At 35.2% G+C, this 27429-nt stretch overlaps 1 long non-coding RNA gene across 4 annotated transcripts in view; it reads left to right on the plus strand.

Annotated features, from left to right (window-relative positions):
* The window catches only part of LOC149491379 (uncharacterized), a 68423-nt gene that overhangs the window by 22817 nt on the left and 18177 nt on the right, over positions 1-27429 (plus strand). Inside the window, exons 1-5 of one of the 4 annotated variants that reach the window (XR_016315999.1) lie at positions 7066-7459; positions 13104-13168; positions 18603-18660; positions 18960-19042; positions 19348-19419. This is a non-coding gene — a long non-coding RNA (uncharacterized LOC149491379). Of the gene's footprint in view, positions 1-7065; positions 7460-7536; positions 7777-8923; positions 9392-13103; positions 13169-18602; positions 18661-18959; positions 19043-19347; positions 19420-27429 lie in introns of those variants that run through there. The other 3 variants (XR_016316001.1, XR_016316000.1, XR_016316002.1) reach the window with 3 other exon arrangements.

A 27429-nucleotide genomic window follows, 5' to 3' on the forward strand; every position in this document is an offset into this window, starting at 1 on the left:
GGACAGGGAGTAGATAGAAACTGCAAATAAATATTTAAATAAAATGTAAGATATTTAATGATCAGAAAATATGTTTTACTAAAGAAAATATTCAATTTATAAAAACTTAAATTTTTTATGTCTTCCTATATTCACACACTGAAATTTTATGTTACAGTTCTGTGACATAAATCTTCTTTGCCGACCTTTAAAACATGATTGTTTCGTTTGATACATATATGTATATGAAGATCAGATGAGAGGAACACAGGTAGTAATACAATTAAACGTAGGTACTAAGCTTGGATACGGTAAGTTTCCTCACCCTCTTGACTCAGACTGTTACAGAATCATAATAGCGCGGAACAAAGAACATCAATTACTTTAACTGAATGAATTGAAAATGTTAATCAAGACGATAACGAAAGATAAGGAGAAATTAAAGAGTTTTTATGATATAACGATTCTCACTTGGATGAGAAATGTCTCATAACAAAATAGCAAATTATCATGAATGACTTAACTAGATAGTTTGCATAATCCCACCTAATCCTCTAATCTACAGTTTATGTCATAATATGTTGAATTTTTTAAAAACATCGATTAAGTTTATGTTTAATGAAGAGTTGAAAGGCCCGTTACCCAATTGGTAACAAGGTTCGGCACAACAAAGTTCTTAGTCCGCTTTTTCCAGCGACTCGGCTGAATCGCCGCAGGCTCACTGCTGCGTGAGTTCATGCGTTCCCACGCTCAATTTTCCTGTACTTTTTTGACTAAAATTAACGACGTGTTTTTAACCAAGCATTTTTCAGTAAAAAGTTGTAAAACGTTTTCAAGACCTTTGCTTCAAGTTTGGCATGATATTATGACGCGCTCGTCATAATATCAAGCCATATATGAAATGTTTAAAAATATAAATTTAATTTCACGGCATTTCGTAAATACACCTAGACTGACAGTTTGACATGTTGCAGTATAGAGCAGGCTCCAAGGAGATGTTCGTTTGCAAAAATAGCGGACCTAAATCTGACTTCTGATATATATATTGTTTAGATCCTTGACATCCTATTCTCCCCCCACTCCCCCATGCAACTATTTCACTGTACGAACTATTGAATCGTAAACAATGGACTATTGTTAATTATTTAAAATAATAATTTAAAAAATATATTCATGAGTTTTCAATCTATAGTGGTTTAAAGTTAACTCAAAAATGGAGCATTATCGTAAATTTTCTAAAAAATCTTAGAGAAAGTGTAAGAAATGTTATAGTATGCTATATATTCGTGATCTACTCAATAAGCTCTTTCATTTGATACCCCACACGGCATGTTTTGGAAATTTTTATTTTTTTCTTTGTATGCCATATTTAATTACCGGGGTGGGGAGAGGGGGACCACAAAACTGGTTGGCAACATCTGTCTATAGGATGTCTGGGATCTATACAATATATATCAGAAGTCAGATTTAGGTCCGCTATTTTTGCAAACGAAACTCCACTGAGAGTCCGGTCTAGTATTCCGTACTATAAATTTTTAATTCTAAGTTCTAACCGAACAAGTTAGTCCATTGTAATGTTACATTTTTTAGGCCTAACCTTGCGTTTTTTAGAGGACGCAATTTTATTTTTTGATGTGTAGGGGGGTTCAGTGTGAAGCTAAAACCAAGTTTGTGGGGTCGCCACCCTTGTCCCACGGCCGCCATCTTGAAAATAGTGGTTGAAATGGTTTTTACGATATAAAAACGCAACCCCAAATGTAACATTTCAATGGACTAAGTAGATTCAGTTACCACCAGAATGTATTATATTTGTTTGCTCGTTTTTATATTTTGCCACGATGAGGACTAATTTCAACGCATGAACTTGTCCTTACAGGCAGTCTCCGAATGGGGCGAGGCCAATCTGGTCAAGTTCAATGCGACCAAGACCCAGGCGTGTCTATTCACCGCTAAACGGAGTCCATTCAACCTAACTCCGTCCTTCCAAAGTGTATCCGTATCGATAACTGACCACCTCCAGAGAGTCCATTATATTTCCGTCATTTTGTTAAACACTATCTTTGCTACAAATTCACAGTTTTGATGAAACACATAGGTGAGTTAATATTATATTTCATAGTGACGATATTTTCAAAGCTGATGTTTTGTTTTTATTCGATTTCAATCGCGAATCCACAAACGAAAATAGAGACTAAAATTTGGAAAATGTTCACGTTTTGTAGAGCACTCGATAGGAAATAGGAATAAAACAATTTGATCCTCTCTGTTTAAATACTCGTACTTCATGAAAAATCTTTTTTCATAGACTGAATAAATGTTAGGTCGTGCTTCAATTATTTTTTTATCTCTTCTTGTTTACTTGTGTAACAATTAATGGTAAACCTCAAATACCTAAAATAAATATAACAGGTTGATACCTACTTTAATGCCTGTTATCTAGCACTGCTTTATCGAAATATTAATAAGTATTTATATTAAACTTTGGGTTATAAATTACCCATTTTTATATTCATACAGCCGTACAAATAAACGAGTTATAACATTTTATGAAAAGAATAAACTAAGAATAAGGAAAAATCATACAAATAAACACGTAATAAATGAAACCTAGTATAACTTCGTAATAAGTATTCATACTAATGCTATTTCGTCCTTATTCCGGCTACCACCCTAGTATAAGTCTGACATAACTGAGTTATAATGTATTTTTTAGTACATTGTGCTGTGTTTTACAAGTTTTTGAACCTATTTTCAATCTAAATTTGAGATAATAGCAATAAGAGTAATACGAGAATTAGAAAAAGTTGAGCAAATTAATAATTTCATTACGTACCTATTGAAATGGAAAATTTTGTATGAAATGTCAAAATATACGAAATTATGAAAAACCCTTTTGATATTTATAATGATTTATTTATTTACGACATGCGCCAAACCATACATACATAAAACACTTATTTCTAAACTTATCACAATAATATAAACTTTCGTTGAAAACATAAATCTTCTAAGCTTGGAGTTGTATGTTTTGAGTACCAGTTATTTGGCAACTCTCTATCTCAAGGTGGGTTTATCTTCTGTTCTCCGGATATTGGATAGGGTTCTGTTTCATTTGCTTGCATATTTAATGATATATTTAAATTATTTCAAATAAATATTTAAAAAATAAATAAACAGAACATCGTATGATGAAACTTCACAACAAATTCGACGAAGTCAAACGAGCGTCAAAATGACAGCACCCTGATTTAACCGTAGACAATTTCAATGTTTTTCATAATTTTGTGAATGAATTGCTACGTTGCCGCTCCGCGCCTATTGCATAGCGTGAGCATAGTTACATCGACGTTATTCCAAATTTATTTGTAAGAAATTATGACATCCTTATTCTTTATTTATTCTTATCATATCTATGCATTGCATAAGGTTTGAATAAGCAAGTTTTTATTTGTACGGCTGATAAAGTTTTTTATTTTATTTCGGGCATTAATTTAGTTAAACCTTATACAATTTATCGAAATGATCGTAATTAACAAGTATAATTAAATAATTCAGCACCAAACAGTTTAATAATAACTATTATTATTTATTGAGCGTGAGATAGTAAGGTATTTTAAGATATGTACAATCTATTAGGCTTGGCTATTTAATATGGTAGCGGTGGAGAATGCAGCGCGACCAGTTGAGGCGATGTTCGGTGCAAAAGTATTCACAACGTTGTTCCCATAACTGCTGGCTGCATTTATGCTTTTAACGTTCCAGTGTTTTTTTTTTTCATTAATTCAATCAATTTCTATAAGATTTTGTAGGATGATATATGTTGATTATTGGTATACTACGTGAACGTTGTTGCATATTACATTTCACATTTAGGTAATCGGCTGTACGTAATTATAAATTCCTTGGATATCCATTAAAATAACAAAATGATCGAGTCTTTAAGAATAAATAACGATAATACACTTTATAAATATTACAGGGACTAGCTAAATTCAGGGAGAATAGTTTCTGTTACCTTGTAAACCTACAATAATGAATGTGTCCTAAAGATGAGATGGATTCGAACCCACATAGCTCTCTCTTCCCCATGAAATAACGCTCTATGAAGTCGGTTAAAAACATTCCCAATTGATTTAGTATTGAACAGATAATATGTAGAGTTGTCATATTTCATATCGGTTTGTGGTCTCGTTCAGACTCTATAGTGCTCACATAAAAGTTGTACTGCACAAAGTAGCATCAGTGGACATGTAAAAAAACACTTGTTTGCTATTGGTTTTATTCAGCTTTATGAATATTTGCCTTTTCGCTCATAGCTATGTTTGCCAGTGTTAATTTTGTATGATGAATATTGTCGTCGAATAAACAGTATGTGATTTACTAATTTTTCTATTAGAAATGGACGAGACTTGCGTTTTCGCTCGAGTACATAGTAACGATATGCATGTAGGTCTCTCGTACCAACGGTTTCCTTTCCGCGGTGACCGTTACTGACAGCTAGCCTTTATTGTCGATGTGGCTAAAGTGCCGTACTTAAATTAATATGTGTCTGGCGTAATGGTAAGCATCACATTAGTATGTGTCTCCGGGTCGTTTGCCACTCGATTGACTTGAGAAATATTTGACTGACCGCACTTCTACGAAATGACCGCTCACTCGAAACACGATATTGATTGCTCTAGCGGACGAATAGTCATACATATTAAACATTTCTCCGAGATTTCTTCAATAGAACGAAGTATAGGATCTGAATCGATTTAATTTGAAGTAGGCACTACAAAAGAGTCCAAATTGTTCAGTGGCGTAAACGAACTTAAATAGTTTCTAATAAAATATCTTAGTAATTCCATTTAAATATTTTTGGTGTGAAGAATCGGAACCGGTTTTTTCAAAATGAATATTTGGTTTGTTATCGCTCTTCGAAAAGTGAAGGAATGTGGTCCGTTTATAAATCGTAATATACGGAGATGAGGTCAACACGCGCTGTGGTTGTTTGATAGGAGATTAAATAAAAAGCTTAGTTATTAAGTAATTCATCTATACTAATAATATATTAATGCGATAAATTGCCGAGCTTTTATCATGTTATATAAGTAACTGATTTATTTTAAAAATTATAATTATTTATGTTGCTAAATTTTGATTTAGACATTCTATATAGTATATTCAGATGACGTGTTAATTATTGGCGAAAGCATTCGCGAGCGGGGACACCAACACCATTGTCTGCGTTGAGTCACTGTCGGCGCTCGCGCAGCTATTTTTGTGAGGCGTGCGTAGGCGTCATACGTCTATAATATCTTCAACTTCCCAGACCACTCACTCATGGCAAAATTGCTAGCCGGGACGGTTTCTCAGTGTTCAGGAAATTTCTGCAAAATACGTTTGGCTACGGTCGATTTAGTTTTTGCTGTAAAAGCATGTTTATTTGGAGAAAAAACATTCTTTCTCTAAAATATTACATGAAAAATAATGTATTAAATACTGTAAAATATCGTTAATTCTAGTACCGCAAGATTTTAATTAACGTAAGACATACCGTTGTATCTCTACGTCGATACATCTACTGCTATTCTTAGATGATAAAAAAGGCATTCACCTGTACACTTTTGATTTCGTACAAATGACGATGCATCTAGCATTACATTCTAATAGCGGCAGTACACATGGGGCCAACGTGTTGGGCCAACGTGTTGGGCAAAAATGAAGATTCCTGTTCACACATTGGCTTACTGATCATTCTGCATTGGCGCTTCAAAGATGGACGTAGTCCGTAGAAGTTCTTGCAGCCGCGGCAATTTATATAAACAGTGCGTTTAATTATTACGTACCTATATGTGCACCAATAACAATGAGTGTACTCTGCCGTCTGCAATGATATCAATTTAATTTTAATTACCTATAAAACGAAACTTGAAATATTACGGACGGATGTACCTATTGATTGGTGATATTTGATCAATTAGCACAATTTAATCAAAATCATGCTCATTGTATATTGTTATTTAATTTTTAAGAACAAGTAACTGTTTCATACCTACTATTTTACTCATTTTATAAATATATATTCTTTTTTTTTTCGAAAATGTATGAAAGTGAGTTATGAAAACATCTAGAATAATATAATGTAATAAATAGAAAATAAAACATCTAATTTATTGAGTCATAAGGTTTTTATTTTTGTGTAGTTCATGCCGTCGATTCCAAATTATTAAATTCCTTCATGTCGATACAATTCTACGAATTGTAAAACCTCATTGCTTGTCAACATCGGCGCCGCCATCGCTATCGGAACATGGAAACGTAAATTTCATTGACGCGCAACGATACTGTCTCCGCTGACGAGTAACAACAATCTGAACAAGACACCAACGTGTGAACGCTGTTTGCAGAGCGCGCCAAGATCCTTTGAAGTGTGCACAAAAAACCGACAACATTCGGTTGGCCTGCCAATATTGGCGCCAACTAGGCTAATGAAGCCAACATACCGCCAAGTAGCTCTCTACACGTTGGCCCAACCCGTTGGCCCAACACGTTGGGCCCATGTGTACTGCCACCATGAAGCGTGGAGCTTGGGCCACAATCGCGTGATTCATTTCCAATTCGGGGCGCACTGATTTACTCCGGCGGCCGGAACACAAAAAATAAAAATCCGGTGAATACAACGTGCAAAAAGTTAGACAATAATACGACGTAGGTATTTCATTAATATTTTTGTACGATACTGCTGAAAATTCTGAGGCTTATTAAAAACTAACTTTGTAAAACAATAGAATGTTTAGTTCCTTCCATTTGTGTCTTAATAGTCTCATTTCGGAAATGACTCTATTATTGTATTAATCTTACAATAGAGGGTTGTGATTAAGTGATATTGATGAGATGAGTTAACTAGCGATTACCCAGATAGGTATCTAAAAGTGAGCTCAGTGTCTTAATTCTATTGACAATTAGTGTATCAAGCATCCGTGAAAATAGCATTCATGAATAGAGCGATGATGGTGTGAGGCAGCAGGTCGGGCAGGTCTCAGTGGGTGCGGATAGGCGCGTTGTCGAGTTACAGTACGAGCGGCACGGCAGCTGTAGTACGAGGGCGAGCGCGGTCGATGAGCCCGGTGTAGGGGGCAGCACGGTGCCGGTGGCGAGTGGGGGCTGCCCCCCTGGCCCCGCGGCCTCTTCACGCCCCTCTGCTTGCGCACACCGTACGGTACGGCCGCGCCGCGCGCTCACTGATGCGTCATACCGCTATCGAAGACGACGCGTGTTTCGTCGTTCGCCACGGCAATTCGCGCGCGCCATGTGAACTTCTTGTGTTGACTATGAACATTGAATCGCGACGGCGCGATCGTTAATACCGATAATAATAAATTAATTTGCAATTTCGCCATCATGGACAGTGACTATGGTGCCGTTAGCAGAGACTTTACTGTGGCAGTGGTTCACGAGGTTAACGCACGTGCTCGCATCTCGTTCCCGAAAGTGAGTAAGTTTGAGTTGGCTTATTTTAAAGTGTGACTCGATGCTGACGTCTGTTGATCTGTGAGATGTTGTCGGGCATGTTATTTTAGCAGCGTCCGTCGGGCCCCGGCGCCGGCCGCCCGGAATGCGGCCTCCGCCCCGCCGCGCGTTGCCGGCGTCGAACGCAGCGCGCGTAGCGTAATAAATAAAGGCGGGGCACCGCTGCGTGCGCGCGCACCCTCCCGCGCCCTCCTGATTGTCGGGTCATTGACTTAGCCTGTCCACTGCCGCTGCCATAATCGTCATTGCCAACATTGACGAAGACAACAATTCCCGGAAACGGTACCACGCTCTTGGCCTAGCGGCTTCGTGGCTGTCCCTCATTATCTGTCCAATGTCAATGCCGTTATTCAAACGTGCCAGACGCAACATTTTTCCATGTCTGCATGTCTTACAAATATCTTCCTATGGGCGATATTACTTAGTGAATCTTGACTTGTTACGCAGCGAAGGCTAATGACCCCTATAACCACACCTGGCTATTACAGCTCTACCCTTAGTATAAATTGTTAAGTTTAAATTGTATCGAACGATATATTACGCTATTGTTGCCATTTCTATACATTTTTTCTACAATTATTATTATGCGTCGGCGGTTTTGGTACCCAGTGGCGTCTGCGCATCATAAATTTGTTTTTGTGACAATAATGTGTTCACACATTAAAATGTGTAGTTTTATGTGGTCAGTCTCTTCGTGTTACATGTTACCGTTAAGTAAGATCGTCCAGGCAAACTCCGTTATAGTGTGGCGTTGTTCGTTTCGTGAAATGCTAAAAATAAAGCGTGAACTTCCCGGTTGAATGGCGTCGTCGGTGCGGCGAGCGCGGGGAGTGGCAGGCAGCCATTGCCCTCACCCGGTTTGTTTACAACTCGGGGCCAGGGAGTGGTGCAAAGCTGAATGTTCCATGTGCATAACACCATTGGGTGCATAATTAACTGTTCCCGTCCGAGCTTGAATCCTGCGCTCGCGCCATCTGCGCTCGCACTATTAAAATAAACTTCTACAGTCAGCTAACATTACTGTACAAAAACTAGCGTCAGCCCGGCCTCGGCCGCCAGGTGTATGCGACCCTCGATTACGGTGAAGGTGCGTCTAGTGTTAGGTCAGTTATTGCCACGAGATGGCGCGGCCGAAGACCTTGCTCCGTAGTGCCAATGACCACAAGTTCGCCTCGCTGAGCCTCTCCAATGTATATTCTTGCGGGCCACGTGTTTACTAAATTTTGAAACTGATTTAACTTATATGATTGTGTCAAATGTGTTGATTATGATTCTAAATAATGTATTGAAGTATTTTTCTATGATCTACTAAATACGGCAAAAAATTACTTGTATAAAAAAGCAAGCAAGCGCAATGTTTATTTCACACTAATTTAAAAATTATCCGCATTGCGCTCATTATAATGGTATCCGTAATGTAATGAAAAAGTTAAAATTCACAACGATAGAATTTCTCTAGTTTAAAGGTAACATAATTGTATCTGCGACAACCGTATTACATCAATTAAACTCTCGTAGTAAATAGAGTGAGCGTAAAATCGGCATTCAATCATGTGATGCAGTTATTACATTTTATTTCGCGGTGGGGGCGTAGTTGTGTACTGTAGCGATGTACCTAGGTCGTACCCAACGCGGAGGGCGACGCCTTCAACAAGTTGTAGAGCTGCCTGAAAAACTGCGCGCGCATTCCACCCAACGAAAGAGTTAGTCATCAGTCCTTCTCATTCACAGATCTGCTCCTATCAGCTTCGGTAGGACTTAAGAAGCGAGTCGGACACGTGACACGACACTTGCCTCTGTTACTTTTAATCTTTCGATTATTATTTATCGTCCCATTAAACTCGATGTCTTCGGCGCGTCGCTGGCCCGCATTATTCTACGCATTTGAAATCAAAAAGTAAGTTAAACGTCCAATATAAATCTTCAAACGTTACTTTTTCTCGTGAGGAGCATTGTAATTTTTCAATAACATTGTAAATACACAAACGGAGGCCTGATGTGGAATGGGCTATGACGGCGCTGTTATAGATACACGCAACGGCTGGTATGTGCAGCTTTTCTCTCATTACTCTCACAAAGAATTCTCAATAACGAAATTCAGAACTAAACTGTTGCGACAATTGTTCTGATTTATATCTTTGGTAAAAAGAATGACACAAATTATATATGAAGCAAATTGTATCTGAACATAATCATTTATCAGTATAGGTTTATAAATTATTAAATTAAAGTTTCCATAAAATTGAGAATCAGTACATGAGATAAAGTAAGCTGCACAGAAACTTTTTTTCACAATCCGAATGTAGGATAGCCGGATGTGTCCGCGCCGCACACACATTAGCGGGCACTGGCCATGTGGGGGTGCAACTCGTCCATTGATTCACTTTAACACATACATGGATGTTGGATGTGGACAAGTAATGAAATTATTTCGCTGAATAGGGTTTCTAGTCTCACGCTTAGATAATATTTAATATACAGTAAATAGCAAATAAAATAAGTTTATAGATTAGAACGATTTATTATATCTCAATATAAATTTTCATATTATCTCAACTATAAGTCATAAAACAATTGTAAAGCATCTTGTATAATTTTAATGATTTTCACAACGAATAAACATCGTTAATTTTACACTTTCGATGCGATATTACAAACGATAGTATATTATATAAACAGTAATTACTTGAGTACGTCACTAAGACCTAGCCACTTCATAACTTGAGCGCCGAGACAAACGGTAAAACGCTAAGGAATAGAATACGCTATTGATACAAATTGACATATTAAGCGTATGATGTTTTGCCTAAGGATTCGGTCACCCTACCAACGAAGACGACGACTACGAACAAAATTTTCATCCAGTCGAAATTAAATAAAATTGTGCAAAACACAATTAAAAATGAAATATAAGAATTTCCTGTCGTATTAGTGTTTTGAAAAATATTTTTCGAGATCAATGGATAACAAAATGGGTTTTCGTAGAAACGGTGGTTCCTGGAAAAAAATGTATATAACCTTTTTTTTAGATATATAGATAGAATTTTATGGTCTACAATTTTGGTTCTAGGTGATTGTATCATAAACTTACCGTCTCGGCAAAAATCGCAAAAAAAAACCTATTTTAGTATTAATTGACCTCGAAATTTTTTTTTCCGAGTAACCAGAATGACGGGAGATTTTAATATTTTCACCTATTTTGACTTACCCTTTTACACCTGCTTGCCAGGTAGTTATACACTGAAATGAGTAGGCAAGCAGACCATTGGCGATACTGACGTTTGTCTTAAGGCCTTGGTTTAAACAAACGGTCACAATCAAAGCGTCAATGTCAATGAATGAAATCGACAACACGGAGCGGGCGCGGCGTCGCTACAATTTAATATGTATTTTTCGGTTAAATTACATTGGTTTATCGTTCATCTCATACATTTAGATTCCGGCTAGTTTTGCCACATCGGCTCAAATTTCATTAAATATATCATCGGAACGTTTTCTGGTGAATATTTTACTCTAGATTTTGAATTACGCTTTGGCAGTTGCTCTTGTCCAAGTATAATTTACACCATTGTTTGGTACGGCGTTGTAGGCCAGTGCTTTGACCAATGGAGAAGTTTTCTCATGTTGAAATTATTATATTGACCATAATAGTGTTAAAATATAGATCAAAACTAATCAATAGCTGAAAAAAATTTTGAAATCCACCAATAAATGTCTGAGATATACTTAGATTATTGAAGTTTACATATTTTTGCACGAAAGATCTGTGGATTCGATGCACCTGTGACGTCATCACTCCCACTCGCGCTAGTAGCGCTAGGGCAGATTACTTCGATTGTATGATTTCTTTATTCAAAACTGTAAAAGAAAATTGTAATAAAAATATTGTAATTTCGGGCTTTTTTACTATTGTGCTCTGGCACATACGATCAAAAAAATATTAATAAGTGTTTTTTTTTAACTCCTACTATCGGAAAATAAACATAATAAATAGTATTTTACTTTATTTGTTTATATACGAAAAAATACAAATTCGTATGAACTCTGCGCGTCTAGAAGGAGTCGTGACGTCACGCAACTTCGCAACTTTAATGTCCCATAACTTTTTCATTTCTTGAGATTGAGATATTTTATTGATTTTTTCACAGATATATTTTAATTTACTTTAATTTTAATAATTTATCGAAAAAAAATTTAGTAAACTTCTCCATTGAAAGAGGAGTACGTCTACGTGACTTGGAACAATTCAATGATTTCATTTGAATATACAATTTGCTCATACGATGTCTATAGCGTTGAAGGAACATAGCTCTTAAAATAAGGACACAAGACTTTCCATTAAATACAATAAAATGATTACTTAATTTAATGTTAGGTTCTAATTTGTATATATGTAGTTCCGTGGGTAAACGTGCAGGCTGAACGCGTCGTCTGATTTCATTAACATTTTCATTCATTTATTTAAGAATACTTCGTTTTTCGAATACAACATATTGCGGTATGAGAAAACATATAGAGAAACGAGTAAACCGTGACTGAATCTTAACGTTACGGATGCAAGGTCCTCAAAAAACTCATCGAAGCCACGCGACGTTCCGTTGCACGAAGTAGAGCGGGGCTGCACGCAATTGGACACGTACAACTATGTGCTTTTAAATATTCATATCGATACACATATTCATTACCAAAATTCAATAAAATTAATCGTATCTCGGCGAACTTTTATCGTCCATAGTTTTACCAATATCAGAGCCGACATCCTACTGATCCTTGATGAGATGGAAGAAACTAGTTTAGAACTTTTTTAATTAACGGGCCGACGTGACTATAGGCGCGTACATGACGTTTGACCCGTTGCACAGCGTAGCCTCACATAATATTAATATTGACCTTGATGTGGCCTGGCTTAGTTGCAATATAATTATATTACTCTTCTGCGTCGTACTTGTAACTTAGAACAACGCGTGATTATTCAGGATTCGTAGTTAAAAACAAAGGAAGTCTCAGATATAATGCACAACTAGTTTATTGCGTCTCATTGTAAATGTCTCTATAATAAGAAATGTTTATATATCACAAATTTACTGTTAAAATTAGCTCTACATGTTGTAAAATAATATGAAAGCTTTTATCCTGCCCTCTAAGAAACTGGACGTTTTTTGTTCGGATGGGATACTTGAAATGATTTTTTACGGAACACAAGCGGGATGTAGCATCTGTTCGGAGCCAATCCGCCGAGGGCAGGTAGTCGTGCGTTTCCACTAAAGTCAACCCCTAATTCTCACAAAAAAATATTTTGTGCAATGCATTTTTCAACTCTCGTGCACACGGCGCGTTGGACCGTGGTTGATCATTCGATTTAAAAAAAGCTATTGTGTTTCGTACAAAAACAAAAAAATATAAAATGGTATGCGAAAACAACTTTGTCTTTAGCCGATTCACTACTCGGGTTTTCATTTAAAATTATCATATCCAGGTAGTAGCCTTTGCTGAGAACGTGGAGAATATCTCTATATTGTAATTCAGCATTTGTTACTTTACGAAATATATACCCAGTTTTTATATATTAAATTATTTGCTTTTTTTTTAACATGGGCTTTTTTTCACAGATGGCACAAAAGGGTCGACAGGGTGACTATAGAAGATGGCGGCACACTGCGATGTGACTTGTGAGGTAGGAACGTAATTTCTTCAAAATAATTAACAGTTTCATTTTAATTTTCGAAGCTGTTTCGCGATCGTTGTTAATTTAATCTTTTTTGTTGGTATGATATACATATTTATAAGTAGCATATTTTATTGTATACCTTTTATTTTAAAACTGGAAATGTAGAAAAATAATAACAACATTTGGCTCTCTTTAGTACCTTGGAAATGTTTTTTGAAGAGATGTTGAAAACTGCGAATAATGACGATTGTACAAGTTGGCGTCGCTGTTTATAATCTTTGGGAGTTTGCCAACGCAGTTACTCGAGGCACAATATTCACGGCGCGCCGCATAGTAACGCGATTTTTTTCTTTGGAAAACATTGTTATTGTTATCGTTATATTTAACCATTAAAATACAGGCAGAATGTTCGCCGTAGGTAGATCGAAATCATCCATATTCTAATAGGATATCGAGGTTCCCACTGATGCAGAGACGTTTCCCTTGATACTTCAAAGCTAATTAATTACTCGCGCGTGGGTCTATTAAATCCTCGATTTTACATGGGTGTTAACTTATTGTTACGTGAGCAATGGGCGTTTATTTGATCTTATTATATTTCGAAATTCTCGAATGATAATGGGTTTTTTTAAGAATTCGTTATCTGACTTAATTGGGCAATGATTGATATATTTAATCTTAACGTAGGAGTCTTTTTAATATCCATAGAATAATTTCTTCGCTCGAAGCGACTACGTATGTATTTGCATTTTCTAGAGTTGGACGTTATTTAATAATAAATATTCTACAAGGCTTTCCGTAAATGGGAAATCAGAAACAAGATTCGCAGTAGGTGTGTCAACTGACTGTGCAGTTAGAAGCGATACGCACCGCTATAACTATTTTGGCCATGACTTATTGCGTGGATTTTTTAATTTAATATAGAAATAAAAAAACCCTTATCCATACTAATATTATAAATGCGAAAGTAACTCTGTCTGTCTGTTACTCAATCGCGCCTAAACTACTGAACCAATTTGCATGAAATTTGGTATGGAGATATTTTGATACCCGAGAAAGGACATAGGCTACCTTTTATTGCGAAATATGTACCACGGGCGAAGCCGGGGCGGACCTCTAGTATAGATATAAGCCGAAATATTGATATGCCTATACTTTTATGTCTTTTCAACTAGAAGTGGTAGTTAGCTTCATTACTGGAGCTGTTATAGTAATGAAGGCAAGGCATTAATTTCGTTGTAATCAATTATTCTTGACATAGAGCAGATAGAGGTGTGACGTGTCCAAGTGCGTTATACGATAGCGCTCTCTAATAACATTCGTTATCATTGTCGTGACGTATTTACTATCAATGCATAAATTTACTATGCTAATTGAAGCATATTAATTACAATACTAGACTAGAGTAGATAATTTTTGAAACAAAAAAAAATCGCAGTCGGATGAAACCCATTAGAAAAGGAGGGGAATATGATAAAAATGTAAGGAAAAATAAATTACGGTCAATCCGAGTTCGGGAAGCGGGAGGGGGGAGCTTTTAAGAGAAAAAAATGGTTTCTCTCGATTTCCGACAAAACTACAAGTCCTATAGAAAAAAATTCAATGGCAAAGTTGTAGGTAATTAAAAGTTCTACAACTTTTGTATTCACAATTTTTTCACATAACCTAAAAATTTAGGTGAAAAATTCAAAAAACCAAGTTTTTGGTCTTTTATTTCTATCTACTTCAAAATTTATTTTTTTTCTACGAAATTTGGTGGAAACTTACTTTATTATGTCCCAAATACACTGTAATTTATTTGATTGAAAATATTTATTTTTTCACCTTATTTTGAATTAATACCAAAAAAACAACCCAATTTTCAATCGAAAAGTCACCCGTCAAAATATCAGCTTTTTTCAAAAACTTGGGGTGCTTTTTATTCATTGAAATCTCTACTTTCATATGGTGTAAAAAAAATAAACACCACCATAGTAAATGTTCTCAGGAAATGCATACAAACAGTCTGAAAATTAGCTTTTACTAAATCAGGCACACTTCTCGAACTACCTGAAATGTTTTTATCGACATCATTTTGCTTTTGAATATGCTGTAAAATATTAAACTTAGAACAGATAATTATTTTTCTTTTGAAATATTACCGAAAAGCCGATACAAGAGAAGATATAGAGTTCGAGAAGTGTGCCTGATTTAGTAAAAGCTCATTATCACACTGTTTGTATGCATTTCCTGAGAACATTTACTATGGTAGTATTTATTTTTTTTTACACCATATGAAAGTAGAGATTTCAATGAATAAAAGGCTCCCCAAGTTTTTGAAAAAAGCTGATATTTTGACGGGTGACTTTTCGATTGAAAATTAGGTTGTTTTTTTGGTATTAATTCAAAATAAGGCGAAAAAATAAATATTTTCAATCAAATAAATTACAGTGTATTTGGGACATAATAAAGTAAGTTTCCACCAAATTTCGTAGAAAAAAAATAAATTTTGAAGTAGATAGAAATAAAAGACCAAAAACTTGGTTTTTTGAATTTTTCACCTAAATTTATAGGTTATGTGAAAAAATTGTGAATACAAAAGTTGTAGAACTTTTAATTACCTACAACTTTGCCATTGAACTTTTTTCTATAGGATTTGTAGTTTTGTCGGAAATCGAGAGAAACCATTTTTTTCTCTTAAAAGCTCCCCCGTCCCGCTTCCCGAACTCGGATTGACCGTAATTTATTTTTCCTTACATTTTTATCATATTCCCCTCCTTTTCTAATGGGTTTCATCCGACTGCGATTTTTTTTATCTTTTCATTATTTTCAAAGGCTTCTACCCCAGTCTATACGTTACACTAGTTACCTTTTAGATCTGATGTCTAGACGCCGGCGATTTCTATTTCAATATATCAAGTAACTTGGATATTTTAGAAGATTAACAAGGATTAACTTTAACGTACCGCCAAATTCAATAGCTTTGGAGTTTGAATGCGAAAGCAGATCGAGTGATCTACATAAATGCAATATTCCTGTTAGTTTTGATCGGTCTCAATCTAAATCCCATCTATTCCCAACAATAGTATTTCGCATCTGATATCAATTCGGTTTCCAATTTGACGGGAATTCTGTTTTGTTAAAGGCGTCAGTATTTATTCAGCACGTTCCGAACACATTGAATTTAAATTAAGATAATGTGTAAAGGTTTATTGTACAAGGAAATATAAATATGTATATTCAAATGAGTGGACTTCTTCACATGTCATTGAATCCCAATGAAGTATTTATCGATAAATATATTCGTAAAACCGGCGCCCTGAGGTAATGACGTCACGATAAAATACTATTTTGAAACATTTCGTTTTATCCTGATGCCATGAAACTACACAAGTGATTTCGTACAAAAATGTAAAATAAAAATTTTAGTTTATGATCGTCTGTTTCAGAGAAGCCAGGTCAGTGAACAGGTCGTATCGCTCGTGCAAGTTCAATGCGTACTAGATAAATGCTATGTGCCGAAAACAAGGGCAAGGTTAAACAAAACAAGTTGAAATTCATAGACAATCTGAACGACGCATAAACAATTTTATATGCTATGCGCGGCATATCGCTCTGCATTTTACCTTACTTTATTTACAACGAATTATATTAATGTTTTCATCATAAAAGTTTATCAAGGATATCCCAAACATTTCGATCGGTTTTATTACATTCAATGATAAGTAATGTTATTGAACTGGTGTATTTATTACATCAATGTTTATAGTCGTAATACTTACCTGAATGAGACCTGATAAGTAGCACTTTTCAACCTTATCGACAGAGATGATCTCTCTAAACAGCATTGGCGTTAATCTTTTTGATTCAAATTTTCCCTCACCTTTTGAATTAGTACTAGGTTAACAGAGCGTTTGTGGGTGAAGATTAAAGCTATTGATAACAACGCCATCTGCCGAGAACTGCATAAGCGCCCCTCGTAATCCAATGAGCTCGAAGCCGACGCGACGCGACGATTTGAATGGCATCGGTTGTAAACGTTGGCGAAAAAACAAGGGCCGTTGAACTTCGCGAATGCACCAGACCCGTTAGTTTTATCCGAGGTCAGGGCGCGTTATTGTAGTTACAAGCTTAACTAAATACGTGCATAAAACTACAGCTGATTTGACCTCATCCGTGTTATTGTTTTATTTGCACACTACAATACCTACTAAGTTAAGCGTTTGCGTTTTCTAGGCGTGGGTTCGCGGCTCGCGCATTGTTTGGCCAAAGTATGTGATATGTGTAGTTGTTTATTTAGTATCTCTTATATATAAAATTCTCGTGTCACAATGTTAGTCTGCATACTCCTCCGAAACGGGTGGACCGATTCTCATGAAATTTTCTGTGCATATCGGGTAAGTCTGAGAATCGGCCAACATCTATTTTTCATATATACCACGGGCGAAGCCGGGGCGGGCCGCTAGTTTGTTTATATAATTTTAAATATATTACCCAATTTTTTTACTTCATGTCTTGCAAGAAAAGTTGCATTAAAATATGACTTTATCTCAGGCAAATTGATTAGTATACTTCAAATTTATATTTGAACAAATTATTTAATGACCTCCATGATCCGTCAAAGGCGCAAAATCATTAAAGTAATCAAAGTGCGGGAATAGGCCTACACCGGCGTCGAATCTCGAATGTTCGCATGGCGCAAGCGTCGTTCGATCGATTTCTAAATACGGAAAGCTTTTTAATATGTGCCCCAAGAAAATGGATTAAATTTAACCTTATTGCGTGCGTACTACGTCTGTTTGCTGTTTACAACTCTCATTAATAACTCGGAGCGAACTTGCAACTTGTCGTGTTTACGATAACCTCTTGTCACTTTACGGAATATTAACTTATATAGTAGGTACATAAGTATGGATTTATTTTGAATGTAGTTTTACTAAATCGTCTCTACATTCATTTTCATACGTTTTTGGGTTTACAAAAATTTGAACTTCGATACCTTCGCATGGAGCTAATTAGAAATACTGATGATTCGTATCACAAATATTCGAAACGATGATCAAGTCGATGACGTCACGTTAGCCGGTTGGCCTCACGAGTCACGAGTGGCTTAGGTCACTGATCCAGTAATTTCAAACGCCGGCATAAAGTTACTCACGTACAAAAAGTAAAAGCTTTTTCGCATTATTATAGTGTGGGTATTAAAATGTAGTTAGGTTAATGAATGAACGACTCACCTGTTGCTCGATATAATGAATGCAGCATTCCTCACACGATGCATTACGCAAATTCTGTGCGACTGCAGGCTTTCATTAACGTCAAATAATAGTCTGCCTTTACACCGATGCTACTTAACAATTATGTTTTCATCTCTCAAATAGCTTATCATATTATAATATTTTTATAGAAGTCGAAACCTATATTTTGTTGTTTGAAATCATACGTTTTCTATTTCCCACAGGTAACATTGCTGAGATATCGAGGACATTTTATCGAGATGGCTAATGAGGACCTGTTCGGTAAGTTTTTATTTTTTACTATAGGCGTAGCATTTATACCACCGCGGACCAACCTATAAACTAGTAAATTATTAATGGATTTAATTGAACGATGGGAGAACAGGTTCAACCTGGTTACAGCCCGAATCTAGTTGGTTGATCAACGGTATTTGTAACGCTTATATATTATAATTATTAATTTACAATGCCATTGCGAAATATTCATAATGTATAATGCGATGTACTATCCCCAGCTGTGCGATTAGTTAAGCTATCGTATAAATAGAGCAAATATTTAATATTATTTTTCATTGTTACAGATCGCTGATTGTACATCCGGAGTAAAGATGAAGAACAAAACTTCTAGATGACAGCTACATTCCGACCATTTTCTATTAATCAGGTAATTAAAAAATGTAACCATTACTAGTATTAATTATAGTTCCTAAGTATGTTAAGTTGTGCATTGCTATTGTATCTTATGAAGCGAATGTGTGCTGTTGCAATTGATCATGTTTTTCTTATATTCAAACAAAGTTGATAATACTCGATTTTTTATAATGTACGTAACTTACCTTATAGTATTGACAAAGTAAAGAAATTAACGAATACTTCACATTGCCAACATTGCTCTGCGCTTTCCGAAGAATTGAAAGTACGAAGCGTAGTAAGGAAGAACTGTATAGACTTTGAAATAAATTTTGACAGCTACCGGATTCCGTGAGCGCGGATCGGTGAAAGCAGCGGCCAGGGCGAGGCGGCGGCATTGCGCCGGGACAGGTAGGTCCACATTAAGCTACGCTATAGAAAACATTTCGCCCGCCAAGGAACGTCAACCACCGACGCTTTCCCATCCCCATTGTGCATTCCAATCATTGTTCTATTTATGTTTTGTTCTATTTCCATTTTGTACATACAACCGCTTTTTATATTTTTTTCGCAATTTAACGCTCGCGTTCATGCTTGCGCGATTTTTATTTCTTATTGATGTTATATGTCTTTTTTATGATTACTCCAGGTTTTGTAGTCCCAAAAAGTATTTTTCCTTGCTGAGTATGTATAGTATAGACTGTTGTTATTAGAATATAATAAATACTTCATTAAAGTTCCGTCGTGTTTTAAAACTTTATAGATGAAAGTGTATTTATGCAACGATACAATATACTTGAATTATGTATTTTTGAACTTAGCAAACAAATATTGTTTGGGGCAATTATATCGTATTTGTATAAATGTTTGTCAAAGTGAGTTAAATCCAAACTGCCGTATATAACATCATTATACTGTATTCATAGTATTCACGATCGACAGTAAATTTGTTTAAACTGATGTCATTTGTTAGCGATTTCAAGTTGAGTATTGCGTGGGCGACGAAACGCCGGGGCCCTATATTTCAAGTGTACGCTTTATAACATTGACACACTTCAAATTTGCAATATTGTTGCCAGCTAACTTTATCTAAATAATCTATTCAAATAAGTACAAAATATGCTGGTGAATATTAATATTTATTAACATATTTCGACAATTACTCGGAATTAATACATAACTAAAGAAAATGTAGAGATTTTTATATAGGTAATATTGACAAGAATTAATATTAATAAGCTTTTCGTGAATTTTATAAATAAAAGTAGGTACTAGATTAAATTATGTTGAGAGCAGGTATTTTTTGTTGTAAATGCCATTGCCTGTTGAAGTGAGCTTGTAAGTAAGTACCTATCACTACATAGTATAAAACAAAGTCGCTTTCCCTGTCCCTATGTCCCTATGTCCCTATGTCCCTTTGTACGCTTAAATCTTTGAAACTACGCAACGGATTTTGATGCGGTTTTTTTTAATAGATAGAGTGATTCAAGAGGAAGGTTTATATGTATAATAACATCCATTAAGTAGTGGAGAAGTACTGTTATTTTTGAGCTTTCTAATGTGATGTCGTAAAAAATTACATTTATTCCGCTTACATTGCAAACGCAGGCTGAACCCTACGAGTTTTATCAAAATAATGTACTAAGTATTATACACATTGAAAAGGTCTACAGAAAAGTCCGCGATGGTATATGTCTATCTCTTATGGATAACCCACAATAACTTTTTTTTGTCATTTACTTTTTACGACAAATAATGGCTAATTTTCGAAGCGATTTTAACCAATACAGCATTAATCCTTAACCAATTAAATACCATGGATACATTGTTCATTTAATATAGATCTATATGGCCCTTTACACCGTATGATTTAAGTGAATATTTTCGAAGATATTACAGATTTAAAAATTGCAGGACGTAGCGTTTGCGGCCGCCCGGCTATGTATTTTATACCCGTGCGATGCCGGAGGCCGGAGCGGGCCGCTATATTTTTATACCTATACAACGTTCACAATTTTTCTGTAGTGTATTTAGTATCAGCATTGCACCCGTGCGAAGCCGGGGCGGGTCGCTAGTGTAGAATAAAACTGGATAAAATTTTATTAAAAACATAAAAACCGTAGAATATTTCGGCGGTTAAATTTTATTTCCACATTTTCATCACCGTAAGTTTAAACTCATTTAATTATTTTTTGGATATTAATTTTATTTCATACATTTATCGTAATATTAATTGTATATTTTACACAAATTCGACGCCAGTTTAGCTTTAACCCCATTTCGTTAAAAGCCATTTTCTGTCAAACATTGTTTATCATCCAAGTAAATCACTTCGTAGAAAATACAGTGTAAACTCTATATAACGACACCGAAGGGACTGTGCATTTTATGGCGTTATACCGTTAAATGGAGAGAAGAAAAATTAGAATTAGAAAAAGAGAAAATTTATTTCAGACTAGTGTTAGTAGTTATGTACATAAAAAAGAATGTTACTTGAACGCTATTGTGTATAGTCCAAAGCGTTTGCCAACATCACTTATCTTCTCCCGTTTCTATTGCGCGTATCAATAAAACTTTTTCGTCAATACACAATGATTTTCTTTTACTAGCCATGTTTACAGTTTGAAAGTTTTTGAGCAACTAAGAATATGATAACGTATAGATAATCCATGACTCATACTTATTAGGCATGGTCAAAAACAGTCTACACGTGCAAGCAATCCCAATTTGTAAACAAAAGAACGAATTTCTTAGAAAGCTCGGTATGCATGACGTCGAGTTTATTACTTAATTGTTGTCGTTATTGAGAGTGGGTGTGATGCTATGTAGAGTGTATCATTGTATGGTAGATAAGCTAAACCAACCAAAGGCAATTGATTTTGACGCTTTAGAGAGTTTGTCGTTAAATCGAGTGTCGTTATGTAGAGTTTACACTGTATTTGTAATACAGAGGCGGTTCATGTTCAATCGATATTATGAAGCACGATAATAGCTTAAATAGGATTCCAAGCCCTGACTCATAACACATTTGTTGTTTTCTGAAATAGTATTTGCACTAAATATCATGAATGAACTCAAACATATTAAGTACATCTAGCTAGCTATGTTAATATTACCTCATATTTTCAACATGTTGTGAAATCGTGAAATAAATTGAAAATGCTATCACTCAATTTGAATAATTTATATGAAGCTCTAATAACTTAAATGGCAAGTATGCTTGCATAGCATTAGTTAATCAATATCATCATATATTCAATGCATATATTTTTTTTTACATCATTTACATCATTTATTTCACCTTACCACCACCAATATAATATTACAATGTAACAATTTTAGTCTTTGAAATCACTGTATTATCAACATAGATTCGTAGATATAAAAGGCACAAGATAAACTTTTTGACATACGGAATATGCTTGTTCTTAGAGTTTAAAATAATACTGAAAATACATACAAAAAAAATGCCATAAATTAATTAAATGCATAACTAGCACTCTACTATAAAATTCTAAAAACTCCACAACAGTTTATATAGGTACACAGTAAGATATAGGTACATAGCAATTAAATAAACATAAAGTCCCTCCGTGCTAGTCGCTGACGCCACTGTGTTACAGCAGGGAAGGCATTCTTGGAAACAATATCGTGCCCACACTAATTAGTTGTTTATCATAAAGGGGTTAGTTATTATTTTTTTAACATTGACGATACCCTTGAATTATGCAGCTACAGAATAACTTCTATATTTAATTAAAATGATAACAGAAACCATATTATGCATTTATTGGTAATTTAGCGGTTGGTGCGTATAATAATTGAGCTTTAAATCTCAGTTGCTAATTGCTCGATTAAAAGCTAGCCAGATTAATAACCGAAATGTATGTAAAGTTGTTTCAATACTAACCACGTAAGTAGGTACTTGAACTAATTTATATACATATTACCACTTTTCGATGAGCAGCAGATGACATAATAATAATGAAAAGTTCCGTTTTACTGCATTTTAGTTGTATCATTAAAAGTGATACCTAGGTAATGAAATTTGTACACGAAATAATAAATGCCTTATACAATAAAGCACCTCCGCCTTTTAATTTTGGCAGTAATTATTTTAGCAGTGGTACTAGTCCATTGAAATGTTACATTTTTTAGGCCTAACCTTGCGTTTTTTAGAGGACGCAATTTTGTTTTTTTGATATGTAAGAGATCTATCGTAAAAATCATATCAACCGTTATTTTCAAGATGGTGGCCGTGGGACAAGGGTGGCGAGCCCACAAACTTGGTGATAGCTTCACACTGACCCCCCCTACACATCAAAAAAATAAAATTGCGTCCTCTAAAAAATGCATCCCCAAATGTAACTTTTCAATGGACTATATCGGAATTGGACTTTGATAAGCTCGCGTTTGACCCCTGGTGGGGGTGCAATAATAGTATTCGCTGTAAAACTACTGATCAGCTTGCTTTTTCCACTCAAAGTACAGGAGGGCCGCGGTAATACGGCTCCACGCGGATTCATTGACCGCAGAGAAAGGGGCAAATTTCATAACCACGTAGGTGCCCCTCGTCAATTTGTATTGCAATTACTCTGTAAAATTCGCTTTTAATTAAAACATTTGATACTACGCTCGAAATGACCATGCACGGTTTTTGCTTTAGTATTTCTGGAATAAAATGAATCAAAATCAAATTCTAGTTCCTTTGAGCGATGGGATGGATGTAGATTTCCTTTTCAGCTGTGTATATTTGTTGAGAATCTTACAAAACCATTGTTTTTAGCCTTATATGTCATTATATGTGAAAAATCCCTCAATTAATTAATCAATACAGAAAAACACGATAATAATAATATACGGGCATTTCTCCGCAACGTCAAGCGCCTATTTTGCGTGAGAGAGGGAGGTGGGGGAAACCAGCTTAAACTGAAACCACCCGAGCTCCTCCATGAAGCCAAGCAGCTTGTGAGGGCTGCCGAAGGCTTCAGGGAGGGACCCGGGAGACCCCAGGTGTCTTGCCCTGTACTCCTCAACCCCCGTACATTCCATGATGACGTGGGCTGCCGTTTCCTCGGACGCCATCCATGCGCTGCATAGCGGACTGTCTGTGATCCCTAAATTATTATGTATTTAATTATTAAAAAAACACGCTATTTAACAACAGAATGTTTATACTACGAACATGTCTAAGTATTTGCAAGCATTTTTTACTGAAAATAATATTTCACAAACATAAGTTTTTAATAAATATTTTACCATCAAAATTTAAACTAGTCGAACATATTCTTGTTAGTGGTTCTGCTTAAAAAAAGTTTACCGTATGTAAGGTTTCGTCACCCGTATTACAAGGAATTTCAGACGAAATGATACATATATCTGCTTCTACCAAACATTAGTTAGATCACATCTCGACTATGTATCCAGTATCACTTATAGGAAATCTATTTTATAATTACTATATAAATAAATTGGAAATGATACAGAAGTTCTACGAACACTTAACTTTCGCATATGCTCTGGCTGATGCTCATACAGAACTCTTAGAAAAATATAACACTATGTTCTTGTCAATAGACGTACAGTAACTGATGCTGCCACTTTATAAATTATAAGCATTTGTGTGGGTAAAAATGATTCTCCGCACTGCCTAGCTGACTTGTTATTTCGTGTGCTTTCGCGACTCTCGTTCGAAATGTCTTCCACATACAACATACCAAAACCAACGCATAGCATAGCTCGCTGTAGAGAATATGTATTATTTTAAAACGATTTACAGACGCCCGCGCCGCTTATTACACTATTCGTATTCCAGTACTTGGCTAAATCTTATTAAAGGATTCACAGGTAGAGCTTTAGCGTGCTTCACTATAGACAGCTTAGCGTGTGTTGTAAGAGGCATTACTGAATTGAATGGGATAAAAAAAATAATCTGAACGCGCGCCAACTGTATTTAAATAAACTCGCGCTTATTCATAATAAAGCTGCTGGATTTGTTCATTTCGATTTCAATTATATTTCGCAATGAATCCATTTAAACGTAGCGGGATTATGTTCGAGAGATTACTGCAAATTGTCGAGCATTTCCAATTAATAATAAATGTTTGACGAGTGAAAACGCGCTACATGATTTCGTATCACAATGTAAAAAATAAATTATTACTCCAGAAATCCAGTATAAAAAGAAGCGAGTTTTTTTTTTATATCTGCTATAGAGAGAGCTTTCTTTAGCTCTATATTAAGCGCGTATATGATTTATTCTTTATATTATAGTGTGTTATAATGAAATTTCAAATCAGTCATATTTATTTACGCATTGAATATTTAAAAACGTGAATTTGGTCACCTTGCTTCTTATCGCGACTGATAACGCACAAGTCAAAATTAAAACACTGCAAATTGTACATATAATTACTAATAAAATACAAGTATTGAATTTGTATCATACAATGCCTGGAAGATATCGCTTCTTAGCGATAAGGCCGCCTATTTTGTACCGCTCTATATTACTTTGTATTTTTTTTGATTTTGTTTTGTTTGTGTGTGCAATAAAGTGTTTTTTTATTATTATTATTAAATGCTCTGTTGCTCTCGTTATGACGAAACGAAACAAATAAAGAATACTATTAATTTATACTAGAAATATTAATAAGAGATGTATTATGTATTAGTAAGAGATGATAATATCGAATGTGTGAATTTAATAAAATGTCGAACAAAATTGGCAGTAGTTGTGTTATGTGAACAAAACGACAAGATTGCGAACAAAAATGTAAAATTGTTAAACTGAAAATCTCATGTCTGTGTGCATTTGCTCACGATTTGTTTTTCAAACCTCACGTTTTTCAACGTATAAATTTTTCTCCATAAAATAATGTGAGATCCTTGATAACTTTATTACGCATTTTAAAACTTACTTAACACTTCATAGAACTTATTTTTTGTATATGTCTATGTACACATTATGAACCATTAAAAAGTCTTAAATTAGGATACTGTAATATCCAAATTCACAAACATAAACGCTCGCTGCTATCTCTAAAAATGAAACGCGATCCGCTAAAACTATTGCGCACAGTCCCATCGATTTTCGATTAGGCGCTAGGGAATATTACCTCGCCGCGGCCGTTCCATCAATATGTTATGGGTATAACTTTTAATTCTCGATCGGTATGAATCGATAACCGTCTGAATAAAAAATGGCTTCCACAGAAGGGTGACCAGATTGTATTGTTTAGAAGACCCTACGGTTTCGCTTTGTGTTATCGCATGGCAGTGCATGGGCCTGGGCGTGTTAAAAAAATTATATCCGTTCAATGGTCTACACTTGTAGGTACAATGAATAGTGTATCAGATGATCACACGCGAGCGACTAATGGAATAACATATAATCAGGTTTCCGGTGTCTTTAAGGCTATTCGACGATTTGCTCGATCTTTTGTTAACCAAAAAACAGTCAACTTTTCAATTTTAATGTTGACTGCATAATGATATTGAACACGTCAAGGTTGATCAATTTGAAAAAATAACTTTGTCACTCCTGAATAGTGCTTTCTGTCTGAAAGAGTTTTCGTAAAGAGAAATATCTAATTTATACATACATATAACTAACAAAGAGTGATTTGCTTAAAAATTTGTAACTAAAATGTGAACTTACCTCATACACCTAATAAAATATAATCAATATTATTTCATATCAAATATCCGAATAATAATATCCGAAACTTTCTCTACGGATTGCATGTAGCTGGTATTTACCAAAATATTGATAGGTATTGAGCTGCATTCAATATTTAATTATGCAGGAATTTTCAAAGAATTCATTAATTAAAAATTTCCATATTCCAATATTAGGTATATTTGAATACTTTTCAAGTATGATTGGACTGTCTCATTTAAATATACACAGAAATTTACTGAAGGCACTCTGAAATTAATTAACAGGTTTATTAATTCCTATTGAAAATTTGTGCAGCGAGATAGAAACAGGAGATCAATTTTAATTTTTTTATTTGAAACAGGATTGAATATTAGGAAAATTAAAACACATTCCTGTTTCACAATAGTTTTATTTTAATTAGAGAAAGTTATATTAATTAGCGTGAATCAACATTTCACTAAAATGAAATGGTAAAATAAAATTTCAAACGCGGTGCGGTCGTCCGCCGCCTCGACTTGTTTATTTTCCATTCTCCGATTATGTCAATATATTCTGCCGCCTCCCCTGAAATACCTTTCGCTTTTCACATTGTAAAACCAATGATCGAATATATGCCTACGATGAGTATATGTAATGAATGTTGGAATTTGCTAACGTGGAAAAACAAATCCGCTGCATTTTTCTATTTTTTACTTTCATTTTATGGTTTGGTTTGGTATTTGCGATCTCACACAGGGGTGTTGAACAAGCCGATCAGTTTA

Source organism: Colias philodice, chromosome 1 (genome assembly GCF_061535455.1).
Source record: "Colias philodice isolate Cphi_HAF_F1 chromosome 1, ilColPhil1 Martin Lab GWU primary, whole genome shotgun sequence".
Taxonomy (NCBI): domain Eukaryota; kingdom Metazoa; phylum Arthropoda; class Insecta; order Lepidoptera; family Pieridae; genus Colias; species Colias philodice.